Source organism: Mauremys reevesii, linkage group 3, assembly GCF_016161935.1.
Source record: "Mauremys reevesii isolate NIE-2019 linkage group 3, ASM1616193v1, whole genome shotgun sequence".
Classification (NCBI taxonomy): Eukaryota; Metazoa; Chordata; order Testudines; family Geoemydidae; genus Mauremys; species Mauremys reevesii.
In genome coordinates, this window is record NC_052625.1 from 62,705,913 (window position 1) to 62,729,177 (window position 23,265).

The following is a 23,265-nucleotide window of genomic DNA, read 5'->3' on the forward strand; positions in this document are numbered from 1 at the left end:
AGATATCGCAAGGAAGGAGGCCATGACAGAATCTAGCAGGGAAGAGGGAGAAATGGATGATTCCTCGTGGGGGACTTCTGCACCACTGTGCATGCGCAGAATTTTTATTCCCCACAGATTTTGTTGTTTTTCTGCAGAAAAATGACTTTCTGATGGGGAAGCAAAGGGAAGCCACAAGAGCAGTCATACGACCCTCCCCAACAGTATGTTTTGGGTGCCCAGGGCAGCTGGCAGAGAGGTAAATCATTGTGGGGCAGGGTTGGGACTGGGAAAGACCCAGCTGGTGGCACCTACCCTGCGCCAGGCTCAGCTGCTAGTGTCAGCTGGGCTGGGGAAGACGAGACTTCCTCTTCCCCTGCACGGCATCCAGGACCAGGTCAGATCCACCCCCAGATTTATCTCAGAGCTGCAGGAAGCTCTGCAAACTCCCCCCGCCCATTGCTTTTCAGCTGCAGGGGGAGGGATCCCTCTACAAGAGGCTGATTCTCCATCTGCCCAATCCCCATGCATGCAGACCCTGACTTACGCAGACTCTCCCACCAAGCCTCACCACCCCACACTCAGAAATCCCACCCCTCCGATGAGCCCCACACTCCCCCTGCACCTGGACCACCCTGACGGTGGGATTTGGGGGGGAGGGGGAGAGCTGCACAGTGATCTCCCATCTCTGTGCAGCCAGTGGCCTGTGCTCCCCAGTGCCATGCTGGAGCCTCCACATGTATTTGACAAATAAAATCTGCAGAATTTTGCAGAATTTTAAAATATTAAAATATTTAAAATAATTTTTTTGGGCACAGAATACTCTCAGGAGTAGATGGATCTTCGTAGTTATGGATCCACTGGCACCATTTTACTTCAAACCACCTTTATGCAGCAATGCAGAAGTTGTTCCATGACAAAGGCTCTTTGAACAGGTTCCAATAATCCTAACTAAGCCAGACTCCTGAGCAGCAGACTTGCATCAATTCCACTGCCTTCACTATACCTAACAACATTAGGCTGGGCATACTGGATTCTGAGGGTAACATACACCTGACGTGCTAGGAGTACTCCTTTCCACAGAACAGTAGCCCAGTTCATGCTGTGTTTAATAATGAAGTCTACGATAGTACACCTCTTCACTGCTAAATATTTGGGGGTAACGAACTATGCCGCCTGCCACCTACTCATCACTCACAGCAACATTCGACACTGCCGTTCCCAAATGGTTAACTTCACACATCTCTTTGCTCTGAAAAAAAATAAGCCATTCTGGTTCTTCTCAGTCAATTTTGCATTTTAAATTAAGTTAATGGAACAAACAGTGGCCTACTGGTTTATTATGAAGTCTTCATGAGAAATTCAAATCCATGTGCCAAGCAGCGTCTAATTTAGTTAATATAGCCAAATCCTGTGGAGAGGCTCCCCCTAAATTAGATAAACAGCTGCCCGGGGTCAGGCTTGCAACTGTATAATTAACTACATCCAAATATTAAATTACACATTTCCTGTTGATTAATAAATGACTAATCAAATATATAGATAAGATGTCTCATAACAGAAATGAGAGATGATTTAGAAATAAAGCCTTTTAGATGATCGTATCTTCCTAGCTTGCTTGGTTTAAACACTATTTTGTTAGCATACAGAGAGGTTGCTTAGCCTAATTTTAAAAGGACAGCAGCCCGTTTCTCAGTTATCTCATTACTTAGAAATTATATTACAGTATTACATGCTCAAATACTGTACAAAAACTAACTAACCCTCATGACAAAATGCAATGCAGGGAAGCACTATCCCCACTTTATGGATGAGGAAAGTGAGGCAGGGAGCTAATGATTTGCCCACACAGTCAGTGGAAGAATTGACATTAGCATTCAGAACTGTGACTCAACTTGGTGTTCATTCCCCCAGATCACCCCGCCTTCCAAAAGATTAAAGTAAAACATGTCTGAAACCTTGCAGCGGTAAAGTATAGGGAGCGGACAATGAATGGAAATAGTTTATGTATAGTTTTAGTGACAGGATAGTGAAATGCAAGACAAGTATGCTCAACAGCATCCTAGAGGAGCTGCAGGAACAGGATAAAACTGATGAAGGCACAGAAGTCAAGAGTAAATTCTAATTACAAGCAATTAATCAACAAGGGCTATAACAAAGCAGATGCTTTCAGGTGCTGATATGTTCTTACAAAACAAGGTGGCATGTGACCGACAGACAAGGATGTTTAAAAAAAAAAAAGTAAGTTTTCATGTTCATTTTGGAGGTCAGTTTGTTTCTACTTCTAACACAGCCTGGTGGAGAAAGGGAGAAGAGAGCTTTCTGTTTCCTAATTGCAGGTGTAAGAATACAAAGCCTTATTCTCGTGAAGGAAGGAAAAATTAAATAATTGAGCCATCTACAGAACAACACATCACTCTGTCCTCCATTTTCACTAACTGCAACTCCAGATTTAGAGATGGGAAATTTGGATTTTTCTAATCTACCTCTTCTAAGGATGCAGATTCTTCTAATTGTAACTTCTCTGTCAAACTCATTTGAAAGTGAGAGAGGATTGGTAATTTAGTAGAGCAAGTTTTAAATTGGAGAGTTGAGTAGAACAACAAATAGAGCAATGTTCTTACAAATTCTGTTTTGTCTCTGACAGAAACTCACAGTAGTTCCTGACTGTCATAGTTCTTGTCTTCATTACTCATGTTCTCCCCCTCATCATAAATCGTGCCTGGACTGTCAGAACTGAATCCCAGTCTCTCAGTCACTCTCCTACCACAGCAGAGTTTGCAGCCTGCACACACATGGCTTCACTAACAATCACTGTGGCTCTTTCTTGATGTTGCCGGGGGACTGTGAGGCCAGCAGAGAGGTGAGTGCTTGGAAAATGTAGAGGATGGGGGGAGAGAAGGAAAAGTAAGAGGAGAGAAAGGAAATCCCTTCACTTGCTGCTTGCTTTCAAGAAAGAAATGAATCTGTCTAATCTCTAGCTTCATGGCAGCTTTTGAGGCACTCAATCAGGTTTTTTTTGAACCCATCCCATTCTGACAGATCGACATTTATGATCCCAACTGCCTGTGCAAACATCAGTAAGAGCAATAATTAATGAACCCTCACACATCACAGCCATCTCTCCTCAGACCATTTAAAAAGGAGCATCAGCTGTTAAAACCTCTGTCCACAAAGAACCCCACATAGTCACAGGTAAAAAAAAGACAACAGAGACTTTGAGAAATATAGGCAGTTTTTTTTAGCTAGTCTGTTTTAAGGCAAGGGATTATCATTCTCCTGATATGCTGAACTACACATTAGCAATGTCTCAGAGTAAACAGCCTAATTACCTGATTTTTACAATTGCATTTGCCAGAATCTTTTTCTTTAAATAAACTATATCGTATATTTCAAGTGAAGTTAAAGTTAACACATCTGTTTGAAATAGTATTTGCTTGTTTGCCGCAGCAATGAAAGTTTAACAGTTCAAGGGGACTGGAGCATAGCAAAATTTGTAGCCATTTCTCCCAACTCTTCCCCCAACCCCTACTCATACGTATTATGATGACAATGAATTATTTTGAAACTCTGGTAATTACATTGTGGATGATGTTGCCCCCACACCACCAGAATATGCATTCTGAAAGCGGGTCAGATATCTTGGTGTTCAACTCCTTGGTATTGTCCATTTCAGTAAGGAACCAATTTACTTTTTATTTCCCTGGATTTCTATATGACATATTTTCAGGGGTTTTCCCCATAGAGTTCAGGTGTCCACGTTAGAGTCCTGTGGGTCCTCTCCTATTTTTCTCCCTACAGGATCCACATCATCCTGGTTGAGATGCAGATGGAATTGCTTTTAGAACCATCAGGGCTGCTTCTATTATGGTAGAGCAAGTCAAAGTGACCTCTCCATCTAGAATTGTCACTTAACCAATATGGGGCACTCCTCTTTTCGTTTGGATTGAATTTACTGTATCTACATAGCATTTATATTAGCTTGCCTTCACTGCCTATTCAAAGTAGAAAGGCTGAATGGTGACCTTCCAGGTATTTGCAAAACAGATGGTTGTCACAAACATACAATTCTGACCCCCCAAAAAGGCATTTTCTGTTAGACACAAACAACAAATTGAACAATGGCTGTAGAGATGCAGAAAGTTAGAAACAAATTTTATTTATTTATTACACTTCTGTCCCCCTCGCCAACAGCTCATTTGCACGTGATTGATGGGCCTTTTTAAAAGTAAACCAATGCAGGAGTACTACACCACACACCATGTCAAACAAATTTAGTGTTTAACAATCGCATAGTCTGGGTTTTTTTTCCCCAAGATTTTACCAAATTAGCCATTTTTGGTTCTTGTTTTGGGGTCTTCACAGATTCCTTCATCATAACTGTTCTCTGGTATTTTGACCTAGCACTCTAGACAGAGATGTAGGTTTTATCTGGGGTATTTGAACACTTTCCATATTAAATTTCCCATCCAAAAGTCCTACCATAACATAAAATTAGCCTGACAACTCCTATTTTATGCAATTTCTTTCAGTCTTTCTAGCCTGTAGCTCATAAACCCCTAGCCACAACACATTTCCTTACTAACATTTAATGAGAAGTCCTGCTGTGATAACTGGGCCTACAAATTTACCCTAATTGTGAGCTCAACTGTGAAAAGTGAGTGAAAGTTCATAAAGTGTTACAATAACCTATAACCATAAATGTTGATGAGAAAAGGTGGAAAAGGGAGACAAAGACTGAATTAGTACAAACAAAGGCCTCCTGACAGAACTCCAGGAGTGTGTTAAGATTATGCCTGGTAAACAAGGAAAGCACGGGACTGGAAGACAGTGAACCAAAAACCGGTGAATCAAAATTAGACCTAATTCATGGACAAAATAATGTTGCACCCATCAGTCCCTTTTGGGATTCTTAAAAATAAAATACTTTTTGTGGGACATTAGTGGAGATGAAACAAAGGTGGATAACTGCTGACTGAAGAGAGGGGGAGAGGAGCAAGTTTTACCATCATGGCTGCCAGCCTACCTACCTCTTCCTGGGACCCCGGGATTCACTAATGCTTTTGTCATCCTCATCCTAAGAGGTGCCCTGACTAGAGTCTGCCCAAGATGACATCACCACCTCCAGTGGCTCTGGCTAAATCCTGAATACCATCTGGCTTGTGATTGACACACACATCTATCATCCTCTTTGTGTGCGTCTTTCCTTCCCTACCGTATTTCTTCTCTTTCCTATTCCTCGCATTTTTTAACTCCTGTTTAATAAGAGTCAGGTTTAGGCAACCAAAACTGTGTATTTTGCAACACTGCTGTGAGCCTGTGACCAGAGAGGCAGCTGGAAGCTATGCGCTCAACAGCCCAATGCTGGTATAAGTTTGTCAGTTGTTGGAGTGGCTGGTAAGACCATGTGCTGTGTCTATGTTTTTCCAGCAGAGTCTGCAAGTGACAGTCAACACCAGAGACGGAAGCTGCATTGTGTGCGTGAGTGAGATCAAACTTTAACAGCACCCGCTGTGACAGCTCCAAGCCTATCTCACCTAACTTCTCTTTTCCCCAAAAGGACAGTTATTACAATCTTTCATACCATCTAAGAGACTGTCAAATGAGGGGGAGAGCTTTAAGAAAAACACCTCTCTCCAGCTAACGGAAAAGGGAACAAGGGATCCTGTTAAAATGAAAGCCTGATTTAATACTTTACATTTCAAATGCTTTAACTGTTTTTCCTTCTTTTATCTTTAATAAATGGTTAAAGTAAAATTTTAATGGTGTAAAAAGAACAGGAGTACTTGTGGCACCTTAAAGACTAACAAATTTATTTGAGCATAAGCTTTCGTGGGGTACAGCCCAGATCTGGTGCCACAAGTACTCCTGTTCTTTTTGAGGATACAGACTAACACGGCTGCTACTCTGAAACCTATTAATGGTGTGTTTGTCATGGTACTAAGTAGGCTGAGGTCTCTGTATACCAAACCCCAAACCTTGTTTAACACTGTTTAATGTTGGACAGTGACGGGCGTGTTAACATCTTTGACACTTTTGGCCCATATATTCCATCTACGTTAATACAACAGTCCAATTTCCCATCCTGTTAAGTATTTGTTTTCTGATGTTACTACAGTGTTCTAGCATTATTATTCACATTAATATCTGTTTATATTCTAGAAAGTTTCATTCTAGAACTTTGAGAACTTGAATAGGGTTTTTTGGGGGGGAAAGATTTAAAAAAAACTTGATGCAGTAAAACTTATGTAGAGAGTCCCTGTACAACTTAGTGTTTTCAGACTCTCCAGGAATCCCTGCAGAACTCAAAAGCTCTGTTACGCATCCTCTTCTGCTTCTGTGGAGTGAATAAAATAGAGAACTCCTCCTGAAAATTATCATTCTGGAGATTTGGGATAGCACCCAGAAACAACAAATAACTTTCACATTAACTACAAAACAGTTCAACCTGCATTTGTTCTGAGTCCTAATGAATGCAACAAGTTTGGAATTCTTATACCATGCTGTTTGAAATACACAATGAAACAATTGTTAGAAAACTTTCCAAAAGTAAAATACTTGTCTGTTGACACACCATTCAAATAGCTGGACCAATCCACTTGAAATTCTGACCCTTTCCTACCACCCCCACACAAAAATCTGTCAGGAGATCACATATGCAAAATTTCAGGCAGAAAGTTTTTTTCAAATGTAGAAGTTCTTGAGGGAACTGGGTCAAAACTGACCTGAAAATGAAACCTTATTTATTATAGCTGGAGTGACAGGAACTGCTATATTTTAACTTACTCAAGTTTTCATTCAAACCACCTCAATTGTTATTGTGTATAAGCTTTGTGAAACTCATCTTTTGGGCTGAAATTTCTAGGCTTCACTCTTTATGAATGTGAGTGGCTTTGTTTAACTAAGTTTGCTCAAAATTAATCTAGTTAGAGTAAGGGGGAAAATTTCCTCCATTATAAAAAATGGTGATGTAAAAAACCCGAAATTTCAAAAGGGAAATCGTTTTCATTGACAAGTAGTAGAGACTGAGTTTAATTGTGAAAATTGGTTTGATTTGACCAAGGGATTACTTGATGAAAATCACACTGTGCAGTGCATGCACAGTACATTTTAAAAAGGACTTTTTTCACTAAGTTCAGAAAGAGTGAAACTACAGAAGGCTGCACTGTGTGTGTGAATGGCTAACTGCAGCACAGCAAAAAATTTATCAGAGCTCTTTCATTCACTACCTATTCTGTAAAAGCTACACCTCTCAAACTTTGCAGGAGGGAATCTCTCTCTCTCTCCACACCTTATACAGTGATTGGGACAAGGTGTTCTCATAGTATAAGAATGGCCATACTTGGTCAGATGAATGGTCCATGTAGTCCAGTATCGGGTCTTTGACAGTGGCCAGTGCCAGATGCTTCTGACAGTTGGTGGTTTAGGAAAACCTGGAGTATGGGGTTACATGCTAATAGCCATTGATGGTCCTATCCTCCTTGAATGTATCTAATTCTTTTTTTGAACTCATTTATACTTTGGCCTTCGCAACATCCCCTGGCAATGAGTTCCACAGGTTGACTATGTGAAGAAGTACTTCCCTTTGTTTTAAGCATGCTGCCTATTAATTGTATTGGGTGACCCCTGGTTCTTGTGTTATGTGAAGAGGTAAGTAACACTTCCTTATTCACTTTCTACACGCTATTAATGATTTTATAGACCTCCATCATATCCCCTGTTAGTCATCTCTTTACCAAACAAACAACCGCAGTCTTTTTAATCTCTCTTCATATGGAAGCTGTTCCATACCCCTAATCATTTTTGTTGCCCTTCTCTGCACCATTTCCAATTCTAATATATCTTTTTTGAGATAGGGCAACAAGAACTGCACACAGTATTCAAGATGGATTTACATAGTGTCATTATGATATTTATTGTCTTATTATCTATACCTTTCCTAATGGTTCCTAACATTATTAGCTTTTTTGACTGCTTCTGCACATTGAGCGGATGTTTTCAGAGAAATATCCATGACGACACCAAAATCTCTTTATTGAGTGGTAACAGCTAATTTAGACTCCATCATTTTCTATGCATAGTTGGGATTATGTTTCCCAATGTAAATTACTTTGCACTTAGAAACACTGAATTTCATTTGCCATTTTGTCACCCAGTCTCCCAGTTTTGAGAGTCACTTTTCACAGTCAGCGTTGAACTTAACTATCTTGAGTAATTTTGTATCGTCTGCAAGTTTTGCCACCTCACTGTTCACCCCATTTTCCAGATCATATATGATTATGTTGAACAGCACTGGTCTCAATGCAGATCATTGGGGGACCCATTATTTACCTTCTTCCAATATGAAAACTGACAATTTATTAGATCTTTTCACCAGGTATTGATCCATGAGAGGACCTTTCCTAACTGCGTACTTTGCTTAAGAGCCTTTGGTGAGAGACCTTGTCAAAAAGGCTGTCTAAAAGTCCAAGTATACAATATCAACTGAATCACCCTATCCACATGCTTGTTGACTCCCTCAAAGAGTTCTAGAGATTGATGAGGCATGATTTCCCTTTACAAAAGCTGTGTTGACTCAACATAGTGTTCATCTATGTGTCTGATAATTTTGTTCTTTATAGTAGTTTCAACCAATTTGCCCGGTACTGAAGTTGGACTTACTGGCCTGTAATTGCTAGGATTGCCTCTGGAGCCTTGTTTAAAAACAGTAGTTACATTAGCTAACCTCCAACCATCTGCTACAGAGCGTGATTTAAGTGTTAGGTTAATAGCACAGTTAGTAGTTCTGCAATTTCATATTTGAGTTCCTTCAGAACTCTTGGGTGAATATTATCTGGTCCTGATGATTTATTACTGTTTAATTTATTCCAAAACCTCCTCTATTGACCCTCGGTTGGGACATTTCCTCAGATCTGTCACCTAAAAGAATGGTTCAGGTGTAGAAATTTCTCCCACATTCTCTGCAGGGGAGACTGATGCAAATAATTCATTTAGCTTCTTCCCAACAGCCTTGTCTTCCTTGAGCTTCTTAAGCACCTTGATCATCCAGTGGCCCCACTGACTGTTTGGCAGGCTTCCTGCTTCTGATGTACCCCCCCTTTTTTTTTTGGCTGTCAGTTTCTGTGTCCTTAGCTAGTTGCTCTTCAAATTCTTTCTGGGCCTGCCTTGTTATACTTTTACACTTGACTTGCCATAGCTTATGCTCCTTTCTATCTTCCTCACTAGGATCTGACTTCCAATTTTTCTACAGTGTCTTTTTGCCTCTAACCTCCTCTTTTACTCAGTTGTTTAGCCATGGAAGCATTTTTTTGTCATCTTACTTTTTTTTTTTTTTATGATTTGGGGTATAAATATAGTTTTAAATAGTCTCCATTCAGCTTGCAGGCATTTCACCCTTGTAACTGTTCCTTTTAATTTCCATTTAACTAGCTTCCTCATTTTTCAGTAGGTCTCCTTTTTGAAGTTAAGTGCTACTGTGATGGGTTTCCTTGACACTTTTCCCCCCTACAAAGATGATAAACTTAATTACATTGTGTTCGCCATTACCATGCAGTTCAGCTACATTCACCTCCTGGACCAGATCCTGTGCTTCACTTAAGACTAAATCAAGAATTGCCTCTTCTCAGGTGGGTTCCAGGACAAGCTACAAACAATCTAACCAAACAATTCCACTTGAAATTTTTTTTTTAACCTAAGAAACCCCACAAAAAACCCAAATACCTATTTCAGTGACTTTAAGGACTTGTCTACACTTAAAATGCTACAGTGGCAGAGCTGTGCCACTGTAGTGCTTCAGTGTAGACACAACTTACACCAACAGGAGGTACCTACCGGCAGCGTAGGTAATGCACCTTTTTGGTGGCTAGGGTGATGGAAAAATTCAGTTGACCTAGTGCTGGTGTACACTGGGGGTCAGAGCAGTATAGCTACATCTCTTAGGGGTGTGTATTTTTCACACCTCTGAGAGAGACAAGCGATACTGAAGTAAATTCCTAGTATAGACCAAGCCAAAGATGCATGGTTAAGCTCTCGTCAGAATATAGCACAGTTACAGCTGTGCTATATTCATTTTAATTATAACTGCTTCTCAATCTGCATTTTTGTGTCCTGTTTTTCAAACACACTTTTTCCAACAACCTTAAGTAAATGAGCCTTGATAACATCCTTTAGGTTCTTTATGTTAGAAGAAAAGAAGGTTGTACAGCTGGCTGGGAGGAAAATGTGTAGTAGTTGGCTGCTGACTAAATTAAGATACCTACAGAAAAAGACATTTTTTATACAAGTCTAAATCAACGGCATACTAGACTATGACGACAATGAAAATAGTATATGTATACATGAATGAAAATACAATATAAAAATGCTACGCAAACAGTTAAAATAGTACGGTATGTTTGAGAATATGTAATGATTAAATTCAAAAGTAATGCATTCATGTGCACATGGGGCAGAATTAAGGTTATGTGCATGACCTTGAATCTTTTTAATTCTAAATACTTAATTTTGAAACCTTAATTTTTTAAAAAATATATACAAACAATTTATGTATATAGGATCACTAGTTTCCATCGTGCTTTGTAGGCAAATAGGAAGATAAGGACATTATCTTTTAAATTTAGATTGTAAGCTTCTCAAGGTAATCATAAAAGGATGACAATTTGTAGAGAAATGGAAAAAAGACAAACCCAAACGGGGGGGGGGGGGGAGTGGAAACTGCAGATTCCTTCCTTCCTCCTAACTTTCAGCAGTTTGCTTTGCCCCATCCTCATCTACTGTGTGACAAAGGAAGCATATTGTAGTAGAATGTAATTTAATTAGGTTGCTACCATCACTCTAATGAAATGAAACAGACCAATCTAACTCCACTATCCAAGATGAATGAAATGAAAGTAGTAAACAGCACAGGTGAAAAATAAACTAGATATTTAAAACTCTTGAAATATTAATCTAAGGTATGATTAGTAAAACTTTGTGGAAATTTTTTTTTAACTTCATGGTATCCCTTTAAATGTTAATAAATCTTGTCAAATTGGTTTGCTTCCTACTGTCACTGAACAATTGTGACATCTTACAAAGTGCTCCTACATTAGTGTTTGTTTGGTGGTAGGAGGCATTCTCCCCCAATCCACCATGTACTTCCATTGGTGTCATGCCTGTCTTTATCTGGAACTGTTAATTTCTTACATAGTTACTTACACACCCAGTTAATTCAGTTAATGTGCATGTTCAAATGTAGTCACGAACCTGCGTTACAGAGCTCCTTTGATGGATTAAAAGAGGTATTTCAGTTAGGTTAAATGTGTTATAAGGCAATGGCCACCTGAACTGTTGCTAGTTGAAGAAAAGCTTGACCTTGTTTATAAGCAAGAATAGTCCAAATTAGTCTGGCTCATTTCCCAATTCACCTGACAGAAAGTAGACTGCAAACCTCTAGAGCCCAAAATAGCTGTTCAGTTTATGAATGTGGAGGAAGATTGAGAGCCTTCTCAAACATTCAGTCTAGCACCAGCTGTCTGTTGTCTGTTACAGGTGTGAGCAGCTGAGGTGCTTGTCTAAAAACAGCTGCCAGCTGCAAACCCATGCACCTATAGTAACAACAAGTGATTGGCAGGTACCATGCTGGGTTTGTGATGACCCTTGATCGTTCTGGGCAATATATCCAGTGTAGAAATTCCATGGTAATCCAGGGAGGTTAAAGGAAGTTGTTACAGCTGGGAAATTGAATGCCATATGATCCTTACATTCAGCTTATCAGCAAAGCAGAGAGTGACATCTCCTCAGTGGCTAGCAGACAACTTTCTTCACAGTAAACCTGAACTATTAGCTTCCCAGAAATGTTTTATAAATGCCAATGAAAAAATGATAAAATAACCTGGAGGAAGTTCTCTTTTCCATTCATAAAAATTAGTACTTTCACACTCAAAAACATTGAAACCCTTCTAAAAAATAAAAATTCCACAACGCACTAGGTCACAAAACAGTTTATAGAAAGTTCAGCTAAAAAGAGGGGCACTGGTGAGGTTTAAGGAATGGGAATTACCTGTGTCATGGAAAGCATTCAAAATAGGTAGGACAGCACAAGCGTAAACAAAAGTAGAGAGGTCGGAGAAGAGGCAGAGCAGAGACTCGAGAAAAGTGACCAAGTAAGGAGTGGGGAGGATATGAGGTCATACAAGGAGAATGGTGGAGAGTTCTAAAAAGCAACTGAATGCAATCATATATATAGCGTGCATCCCATCCAAGGCTGGCTTTAGGAACTGTGGGGCCCGATCTGAATACCCAGCGGCAGTCCAAGTCTTCGGCGGTGGGGGGTCTTTCACTTGCTCTGGACCCCCCGCCGCCAAAATGTCACCGAAGACCCGGAGCAAGTGAAGGACCCTCCACTGCCAAAGTGCCTCCAAAGACCTGGACCGCCACCAGGTATGTAAAAAAATTTTAAAGGCACCTAAGGCGCGGGGCCCGATTCCAGGGAATCAGGGGAATTGGCCTAAAGCCGGCCCTAATCTCATCCATCTGTAGTATTTAAAGAGAACCAATCCCTGTAAGTCCTAAGTATGTTTACATATGCATATGGTTGTTAACCTCTGAGAATGGGACAAGAAGCAATGGGCTTAAACTGCAGCAAGGACAGTTTAGGTTGGACATTAGAAAAAAAACAACTTCTTTTCAGGATAGTTAAGCATGGGAATAAACTGCCTATGGAGGTTGTGGAATCTCCATCACTGGAGGTTTTTAAGAGCAGGTTAGACAAACTCCTGCCAGGGATGGTCTAGATTGGGGGTGGGCAAACTACAGCTCTGCAGATCTTTTAATCTGTCCCTCAAGTTCCCACCAGGGAGCGGGGTTGGGGGCTTGCCCCGCTCTGCATGTGCCGTGTGTAGGGGTAGCCAGGGGGCTCTGTACACTGCCCCTGCTCCAAGCACCACTCCCGCGCTCCCATTGGCTGGGAACCATGGCCAGTGGGAGCTGCAGGGGCGGCACTAGCAGACAGGGCAGCGCACAGAGCCGCATGGCCACACCTCTGCGTAGGAGCCGGAAGGGGGACATGCCGCCGCTTCTGGGAGCTGTCTGAGGTAAGTACCGTCCGGAGCCTGCACCCCTGACCCCCTGCCCCAGCCCTGATCCCCCTACTGCCCTCCGAACCCCTCTGCACCCTGGAGGGCCTGCTGCATCCCCAACCCCACCCCAGAGCCCTCACCCCCTCCCACACCCCAACCCCCAATTTCATGAGCATTCATGGCCCACCATACAATTTCCATACCCAGATGTGGCCCTCGGGCCACAAAATTTGCCCACCCCTGGTCTAGATAATACTTAGTCCTGCCTTGAGGGCAGAGGACTGGACTAGAAGATCTCTCAACATCAGTTCCAGTCAACAGTTCTATATATAAATAGGACTCAATGTTATTCAGCTTGTGTAGTACACAAATCACTGACCAACATTGTACATACAATGTGGGAACTTTGAAAAGAGTCAGCAGTGGCTTAACTGCTTCCCTTGAAGTCACTGGGAAAAATCCCATATTTATTGAAGTACTCACACGTTGTACTAACTGGAAAGAATGGGTAAGCAAGCTGTAACATTATAATTCAGCGAGTGCTCTCAAGTTTATATAAACAGGCAACTCCTTCCTGCTTCAAGATACTGGGTTCTGTGTGTAACCCATCCACATCCATATCAATCAGAAGGTGGACAGTATTCAAGGAGCTGATTTTTCAGACTAATAATAATCCAAACAAAGGTTCTGGGTAGATGCTACTTGTTACATATTGTGTGTTGCTTCCTCACCCCACCCCTACTAGAACAAAGGATTTCCAAGGCTAAACCCCAGATGCAGCAAAAGAGGAGCTGTGGAAAGCTATCCTGATTGCTACCAAGCAAAACACTTTCTACATTCTCTTCAAACTAGGGTTTGTGAATACCTATAGAACAGGTGACATGTTCCCAATGATAGTAATCTTGCAATGAGAGACTGTCACTTCATGAGTTGCTGTGTCATTAATGTCAAGAATAAAAATGTATAAACTCTTCTATTTTGATAAATATTCTGCTTAACGCATTTCAGAGTAGATTCTGAAATTAAATTGCTGATTTGGTTTCCAACTACTTTAATTTCCAATCAGCATTATCTTAAAATCACATTCTCTCTGGATCACTTTGCTGTTTTGGGGCACTATCCTTAGGAAAAGAAGCAGACTTTGCGGTGGTGTGTATATAGCTTACACTTACAGATATCTGCAGTAAAACAAAAATCAAGCTTTTTGCTGAAAAATTTATATTCCATTTCGAAGAGAGAGATTTGGGAAGCATCAACACTGATTTATGATGAAGTGCCCAGTTGTGCTAGAGGAGAAGTAGAACAAGAAAACTGAAGTTCAGGGAATACACATATGGATCTTGTTTTGACTTGATTCACTCCTGGTTCTTTATTAAGTGTTGCAGGGTCTTAGGGCTTGTGTAGTCGCGTCAGAGCACTGGGAGAGAGCTGGCGCTCCAAAAAACCACCTCCACAAGGGACGTAGCTACCAGCGCTGGTGCACTGTCTACACTGGGGCTTTACAGTGCTGAAACTTTCACACCCCTGAGCAAGAAAGTTGCAGCGCTGTAAAGTGCCAGTGTAGACAAGCCTTAAATTCAGTCTTCAGTTGCTCCCTTCAGATTACATTTGATATGCTAGTTTGTGGGAGGAGGATTGGGGATAAACGGGGAGATTGACATTGTAGATGCTTTTTTGTGTATCTTATTCAAAAATGGGATAATTTTTAGATCAGAGTGTAAAGCATACAGAGAGCAGAAGAGTAAACCTTGAGAATTATACACTTCTCAAATTTCTGCAATCAAATTACAGGAAGAGAATACCCTGCATATGAAGCATGTAGTTAGAGGGATCTCTATCATTAAGGCTCAACACAATATCTGCTACTTCCAATCCCTTCCATTCAAGGAATTAATAAACCTTGTATTTCCATTAAACAGATTTACAGAAGATTCCAAGATTACATCTGTATATTTTAAAGGGTGTCACTGAAAATTAATTCCTAAATGGAAAATAGTAAGAAGCTGTTACTTTGGAGGTCTCTGCTGCTGTCTGGAATTATTAAACTTAGATTCTGAGGCTTTAACCAGAAGTCAGATAAAACCTTTGGGACACTGTCCCCATGTTAGAAGTACAGCAATTACCTTCTACGTTGTATACACTTTAAATTTAAACACAGTACTAGAAGAAGCGAGAGATAAGTGTCACCTTTTCTAAGGGTTCCAAGATAGTTACTTAATATTGAACTGGTAAAAAATAAACTCTAGCACACTAAAATATCTCAATGAAAATGATAAAGAGCTATATTTCTCTATATTTTTTTAAGCCCACTGGTAAGAGTTATTTCAGATCTGGACAGATAATCAAGCTGCTGCTTAATAACTGCAGCACTCTGTGGTGAAATCAACTCAGCCCCTTCAGGCCGACAGTAGCAAAGTCCCTGACGGATTTTTTCAATCGGATATTGGCTGTGTTCACGTTAACGACTCAAGGATTCTTTGCTACATTCTTTATTTTGCCCTGCTAAGGCAGCCAAGACAAATTAGCCCAATCTGAAGTAAAAGCAAGCCCTCAGCTACCCCTATCTTGTACTAATATATACTTTTAATAAGTTTTGGGAAAGGGGTATAGGTGGGAAATGCATGACATGTAACTCTAATTCCCCTGTCCCTTGAATAAATGGAGATGTGGTTTATTTAAAATTCTGAGCTGTAGTTCTGCTATTTGGGAATAGCGTTCTGAAAGTCTGTGGGTGGATACTGGTAATGAAACAGAGAATTCAGAACTGTGGGGAGCATAAGGCCAAATAAGCTTTTACACCAGTATATATGTATATTCTTTAAAAATAATTACACAGCTGTAGTGGAAGGCTAGTTAACTGAACCCACGGAGGCACTGACTGTTCAGACAATTAATCTCAATATGAAATCCCCCATGGCAAAGTGCTGTAAGTTTAAATTTTCCGATTTTAACCATAACATTCAAGTTTATTGGGTAGTGTCCACTCCTCTTTCTCAATGGATCTGAGGAATGATTTTTTAATCACAATATAGTTTCTCACAAAGATGATGTCATAGTATCTGAATTATAAGTTAAAAATTTGATAGTCTCAAAATCTTACAAACTTCATTCACGCTGACTTGGCTAGGACCCCGTCACATGGATTGAAGAAGGCCTAAAGGACCATAAAAAGCGTAATGGGAAATGGCAATGTAGAGTTGAGGCAAGACGTTTAGTGAGGCGCCGTATACATTAGTCTTACCTTTAATAAATGATCTAGAAGGGGGAAAACCAGCAACATGTCTCAATCACTGAACAATCCTTTTCTCTGGCCTTGACAAAAGCAATGTTGCCCGGCTCACGTCTATTTAGATTGGTGCTGCAAAGGCCATTCTCCTAGCCCAGTGATACTCAGACTCAGTGGTTCAGGAGTCAAATTAGCCATCAACATTATCCAAAAGAGCCACAGGAGAGTGAATTCATTGTTTCATTTACTATAATATTGTATATTCATATTTAAACAGTATAATACGAAATATTTAGTTTCTATATATAATTCTCACAGCAGAATGACTGAAAGTATTATGTTATCAACTACAACTGCTTAATAACATAGTAAAAGCATCCTGACTGGTTAATAACTTAGATTGGTTAATGATTAAATCACACAGTGTTTAACATCATGTGCTGCAATGAGCTCCAGAAGACACATTGAAGAGCCACTTGCAGCTCACGACCCTCAGTCTGAGTATCACTGTCCTAGCCTAGTGCATTGACCATGACACCCCTCTCTTTGCATCCCTCCACCAGCTCCCTCTTCTCCATGTCATCAAACATAAGCTGCTTGTCTTCACTCTCAAGGTCCTTCATGGCCTACCTCCCTACTTCTCTCTCAATCAGTGCCAAAATGTCGACTCCCACCTCCAGTCGGCCCATGATGCCAGCCTCCATCACCACTTGTTAAATTTTCAAACAAGCATCTTCATGCTTTCTCCCATTATGCCCCTCACACTTATGAAGTGCTCCCCACAAACAGCCACGAAGCCACCTCATTATCATCAGTCAACTCTCTCATCGCAACTCCTCTTTGCCATAATGCTTACAAAAAACTTGACAATGATTAGGCTTCTGGTGTGCTGAGACCACTGCCTAGCAGTGGTTTGACCAATGAGATATATAAAAGAGATATGAATAAAGTAAATGTTTTGTTAGGATTATGCAAATTTAACATAAGAATAATGCAAGTTGCACCAAAACACATAACAGGTCGAGATTTCTAAAAAAATATAGATTTTAAAAAAAAGTATTTAATTTAAACTGACTTTTGGGATCAGTAACTGGTAAACAAAGGGTAGGAATAAATTATCAGTTTTCAGAATGGAGAGAGATAAATAGTGGTATGACCAGTGCTGTTCAACATATTCATAAATGATCTGGAAAAATGAGTAAACAGTGAGGTGGCAAAATTTGCAGATGATACAAAACTATTCAAGATAGTTAAGTCCCAGGCAGACTGCGAAGAGTTACAAAGGGATCTCATAAAACTGGGTGACTGGGCAACAAAAATGGCAGATGAAATTTAATGTTGATAAATGCAAAGTAATGTGCATTGGAAAACAATCTCAACTATACATACAAAATGAAGGAGTCTGAATTAGCTGTTCACACTCAAGAAAGATCTTGCAGTCATTGTGGATAGTTCTCTGAAAACATCCACCAGTCAGTGATTCCCAACATTCTGTTTGCTTTTTAAAAGAACAGGAGCACTTGTGCACCTAGAGACTAACAAATTTATTTGAGTGCAATACAGACTAACATGGCTGCTACTCTGAAATCTTTGCTTTTTTAAGAAAGGGATAGATAATAAGACAGAAAATATCATATTGCCTCTATATAAATCCATGGCCCATGTACACCTTGAATACTGTGTGCAGATCTATGCAAAAGGTACAGAGATGGGCAACTAAAATTATTAGGGTATGAAACAGGAGAAGAAATTAAAATGACTGGGAATTTTCAGCTTAGAGGTCTATAAAATCTTGACTGATGTGAAGAAAGTGAATAAGTAAATGTTTTGTTAGGATGATGAAAATTTAACGTAAGAATAATGCAAGTTACACCAAAACACATAACAGGTCTAGATTTCTAAAAAAATATAAATTAAAAAAAAAAAAGTATTGAATTTAAATTGACTTTTGAAAAGTAAGGACCTGCCATCTCATGGATCAGTAGCTGGTTAAAAGATGGGAAACAAAGGGTAGGAATAAATTATCAGTTTTCAGAATGGAGAGAGATAAATAGTGGTATCCCTGAGGGGTCGGTACTGGGACCAGTCCTATTCAACATATTCATCTGGAAAAATGGGTAAACAGTGAGGTGGCAAAATTTGCAGATGATACAAAACTATTCAAGATAGTTAAGTCCCAGGCAGACTGTGACTGGGCAACAAAATGGCAAATTAAATTCAATGCTGATAAATGCAAAGTAATGCACATTGGAAAGCAATCTCAACTATACATACAAAATGATGGCATCTGAATTAGAGTGTAGATCTTAACACTCAAGGAAGAGTTCTTAGAGATGGGCAACTAAAATGATGAGGGGTATGAAACAAAATTTTATTTAATCCTTCACATAACACAAGAACTAACTCTTTGCCAGGGATGCTGTGAAGACCAAAACTATAACAGGATTTTTAAAAGAACTAGATAAATTCCTGGAGACCAGGTCCATCTGTGGCTATTAGCCAGGATGACCTAGCCTGTTTGCCAGAAGCTGGGAATGGGCAACAGGGGATGGATCACTTGATGATTCCCTGTTCTATTCATTCCCTCTGAAGCACCTGGCCTTGACCACTGTTGTAAGACAGGGTACTGGGCTAGATGGACCATGGGTCTGACCCAGTATGACCATTCTTATGTAAAAATTAATTATAATAAAAATGTTTAGTACAGAAACTCCCCAACATAATGACCTCCCAAGATAGCAACAATGTGAGATAACAACCTTGGCAAATACTGCATTTTAAAAATCTTGGCCTACTGGGAAACATATTTATATAAGTTTCCATTCCCAGTCACAAATCTAGCATTCTGGAGCAAAGTGACTAAAATATAGTCCAACAAACAAATGTTTATTTAAGTGTTGTCCTTGGTCAGTGGAGACTCAGAGTTCAGAGGTGCGAGTTCACCTTCCAGGTGGGGACAAAAGGCACAGTTTGCTCTCCACCACTCTGTTGCCAATGGCCCTGCACAGTCACCTTCTGCTGTCACCTACCACAGTGACCGCTGCGAGTTGGTCTCTTGAGGTTCCACCAGCTCTCAGTGATTTCAGCTGAGCCCTCAGTGCGGGAACCTCACTGCTAGTGCAGTCTGGGCTGTCTCTTACACAAAAACACTGTATCCACAGGAACACTGTCCCCACAACAGGACTAAGCACTTAGACCTGATTGTCAGTGATTTTAGCTGCAGTGGTCACTTAACAGAACAAAAGACTATCTATGGAGCCTAATCAGCTCTGTCTTTAAACAGTGGAGAGGGACAGGTCCCCACCCTCTCTCTTGATGCCTTCAAATCATCACAGACTAAGTACAGTTCTACTGCCCTTTACTCATACAATAAGAACAACATTTCATCCCCCCTTCCCCCCACATTCAAGTGGTTTGCAGCCAAAATCTATCACTTGAACAACACAGCTCTGTTTGCTGGATACCTAGGTAGATTAGCTGTGAATGTAAATATAATCTGGCTCGCTCATCACTAGCTGTCAGGAGAGCTCATTTAGACTTTGCTTACAAATCATCATTTGAAATTATTAGGTTAATGAATGCACTGACATCATAAAAACAGCTGTATAAGGAAGCAAGGAAGCTAGTCTATGTTCATACTTTTCAAATCTATTATACTTTTCAGATACACATATTTTATCATACACTGTATAAGCTTTTAAAGTGTGTATTAATGTTTCAGTTTAAATTCAGATTTCCAAACAGTCACTAAATTGGTATGTAACTAGCTCACAAAACTGAAATCACTGCTGCCTAGCATGCTGATCAATTTCTCTCTCTCTAGCGTCCTTAATGGGTAGCTCTGATGGCTTGATAAGAAAGAGGAGCTGTTTCAGGAGTGGAGATCATCTGTATGTGTTCTAGAAACACCTCCAGTGTGTGCATTACTGGGTAGGGAAGAGAGGAATGCCAGAATATTCTAACTTGCTACCATGCATTTTCATTTCTAAATGTTGTTTTTCATAGCCCATGAACAAACAGTGTGAGCGACTAGTACCTGAAGTATCAGGCTGCTGGCAACTGTCTGTTTAGGATCCTCTAGTTTGAAGGCTAATTTCAACAGCATTATATTTCCTCTGTGGCTTTTCTGAAGAGATCACCAGGCATAAAGATCTATGAGATTTCAATGGAGGTGAATGATCGATGATCAGAAAAAAAGGCTTTTTTCTGGATATTGTTAAGTATTTTACATGCTCTTTAAAAGCTTTCCAGTAAAAGCCACAGTTTTGTTTCCATAACTCAGGGCTTGTCTACACAAATACTTAGTTTGCAGTTAGCTGGGGTGTAAATGTACCCCTCAGTAGCCTGCTATTCACTAAAAGTTCCCTAGTGCATTTTGATCTTTCCCACTTTGAAATGGGAGTAAATCAAAGAGCACCAGGGAACTTTTAGCATGTGGCAACCGTTACCACAGGCCAATTAGCACATGGCAGGCATGTGAAGGGCAGATTTAAACCCCAGCTTACCATGAACTAAACGTTTGTGTACACAAGCTCTCATACAGTGGCAGCTGCTGTTTGCACGTTAGCACCATTGTTGGGAATCATTTTCCGTACTAGTACAATATAGGTTAAGATACAACTCATATCTCTGGGACTTCAACTACACTGGTTAGGGAGCAGGTCCAGTCAGTGCATCGTTTAGTCTAGAAGAGGATTCAGATGAAATGGTCAGCCCACAAAATGTAGGTAGCAGTTCTGAAATCAGTTTACTTGTAGGTCAAAATTAAGCAAGAATATGCTTATAGTGATGCTGACATGACATCCTAAAATTGCAGCAATAGGCCCTTAAAGCTGTTTACATGCCTATTACAGTACTTACAATTAGGATCTTAATGTACAATAATCATAAAAATGCTCTTAGATACCAGCTTCCGAAACTAATTCAAAAGTATATGTGCAGCAATCGTCAGACCACCTTCTGGCAGTAGAGGAAGCTGATCTGTCTATTCAGATAGATACGGGAGTATGGAACAGATAATACAACTCATCTCAGAAACAGGCAGCAAGATGAGGCAGTAAAAACCCATCAACATACATCATTCGATCATGGTACAGCGTCATCTTCCAGCCTCTATTAGCCCTCACTGCATCAGTGCAAGTCCCAGACACTTTATCCTGTTTATAATTGCTGATGAGCAGTAATAAGGCCTCCATGCCTCAGCTCCCGTCCGTTCCACTTCAGCACCCACCTATTAGGTAATAACTTTTATTTACAGCCTTGCTTGATGTGCTGTTCTATTAGTACAGCCGAGAACTGAGCAGGGTAAAAAAGTGTCTCTAATGGGCACTATAATTGCCGGGGCTGGGAGATTTATAATGCAGCTCTGGGGCTGTTCTAGCATCCTATTCCTTCTGGTGAGAAGGCTCTAGGAAGGTTGGATTGCTAACACAGTGCCCTCCAACAGTCAAACACTAAAGAGCACCTTAAAGAGCACCTCAAAAGGTCAATTGGAACAACAACAAAAACCTCTCAAAGTTGTTTTTATAATAAAAAATCCGTCACTAACCTTTTTTATATTGTTAGCTCAGACACTTTACCACTGCAGAGCAATAGAATATCTAATTAATGGTAGACCAGAGCTTTTTGTCCTTACTAGACACGTAAGGGATGATAAAACGTGATCATAAAAAGGAAGTTTCAGCCACAGCCAAAGCCAAGAAGACATTCATTTGACTGGCATTTCCATACTGTCTGTGCTAGCAGCTCCCAACAGGTTGTCATCCCAGGCAACATGGGCTCAATCCTGCAAGGGGCTGAGCACTTTGGCACTGATCTAGCAAAACACTTAAGCACATGCCTAAATTTAAAGATCAGTGCTAGAGTGCTCAGCCCCTCGTAGGACTGAGCCCCAAACAAGGAGAAGCATACAGCACGCTCCTAAAACTGAAACTCTGGCCCATAAAAGTACCATCTGACATGCAAAATAAAGTTCTGATTTGTTAGCACCAAGACAAAATTACAAGTAACGTGCACATGAAAATCCTTGGTTTCCATGAACCTTCCATGAGAAGTGGAGTAAGGCACTTACAGACCCATCAGCTTTCTGGATAAATTCTGCGGATTGATTGTATCGTTACTGCAACTGATCTGTTTCTGCTGCACTCTCTTTTTCAAGCACAATTAAGAATTAGCAGAGTGCACTCAAGGAGTTCCACTGACCTTTCCAGAAAAATCTCTAAATTGTCTGAAAATGCTTTAAAATCCAGCTGTTATGATTTACATATTCAGTCTTCTTAGAGTCATATAGCAGACGAGTAATAAAATCCTTTAATGCTATTTAATACTGTACTTTCATGACACAGGCACAAGTATAAATGGAGTAAGGATGCCAACCTGAGTTGAAAAAGCTTTACTGCAATAATGTCAGCCATTAATCCAGACATGAATTCTAACTAATAAAAGACAAAATTAAGATACATAAAAAACCATTCAGCAGGCCAGAGCCCAACATCTTTTCTACACCTTTCTCACGTCTGGCTCTTCAAAACCTTTAAGGCCTCACCCCAGCTAGTCACTCTTAGACATCTCATTCTTTTCTATCATAATCCTTGTCCTTTGGATACACTTTAGAATATAAATACTTTTACAACCAGATCATCAATTCTGGCAAAGGGAGAAAAAACACTACTTGGTGTCACAATGTGACTTTTTGTCAGAGGGCTGCTCCAGAATCCAAGCTGACAAGTGCACAAGGTAAAAACTTTTATTTTTAAAAACACCTTTTCCTTGTCTTGACAGATTTATTGTTTTGATCTTTCATCAATGGTTACACTAAATGCTAATAAAATGTGAAAGGTTTATGTCTTCCTTAATATTCTCCTGATGGGAGCTAGCATATTACATAAGTAGGTCAAATTTCTAATTTTCTGTCTCAAATACTGATACTGCAGACCTAAGGGAAAAACTACACTGGGGGGCGGGGGGAGAATAGAGACAGCTGAACTCACACCAAAACATTCT

The 23,265-nt window shown here is 40.2% G+C and overlaps 1 protein-coding gene and 1 long non-coding RNA gene across 4 annotated transcripts in view; one reads left to right on the forward strand and one right to left on the reverse strand.

Annotated features, from left to right (window-relative positions):
- Positions 1–23,265, reverse strand: part of ZFAND3 (zinc finger AN1-type containing 3) — a 230,188-nt gene that overhangs the window by 26,180 nt on the left and 180,743 nt on the right. The gene's annotated exons all lie outside the window — the stretch shown is intronic.
- LOC120401466 overlaps positions 12,194–23,265 on the forward strand; it is a 28,010-nt gene continuing 16,938 nt past the window's right edge. For both annotated transcript variants that reach the window (XR_005596457.1, XR_005596458.1), the window contains exons 1-2: positions 12,194–12,399; positions 22,899–22,998. This is a non-coding gene — a long non-coding RNA (uncharacterized LOC120401466). The remainder of the gene's footprint in view (positions 12,400–22,898; positions 22,999–23,265) is intronic.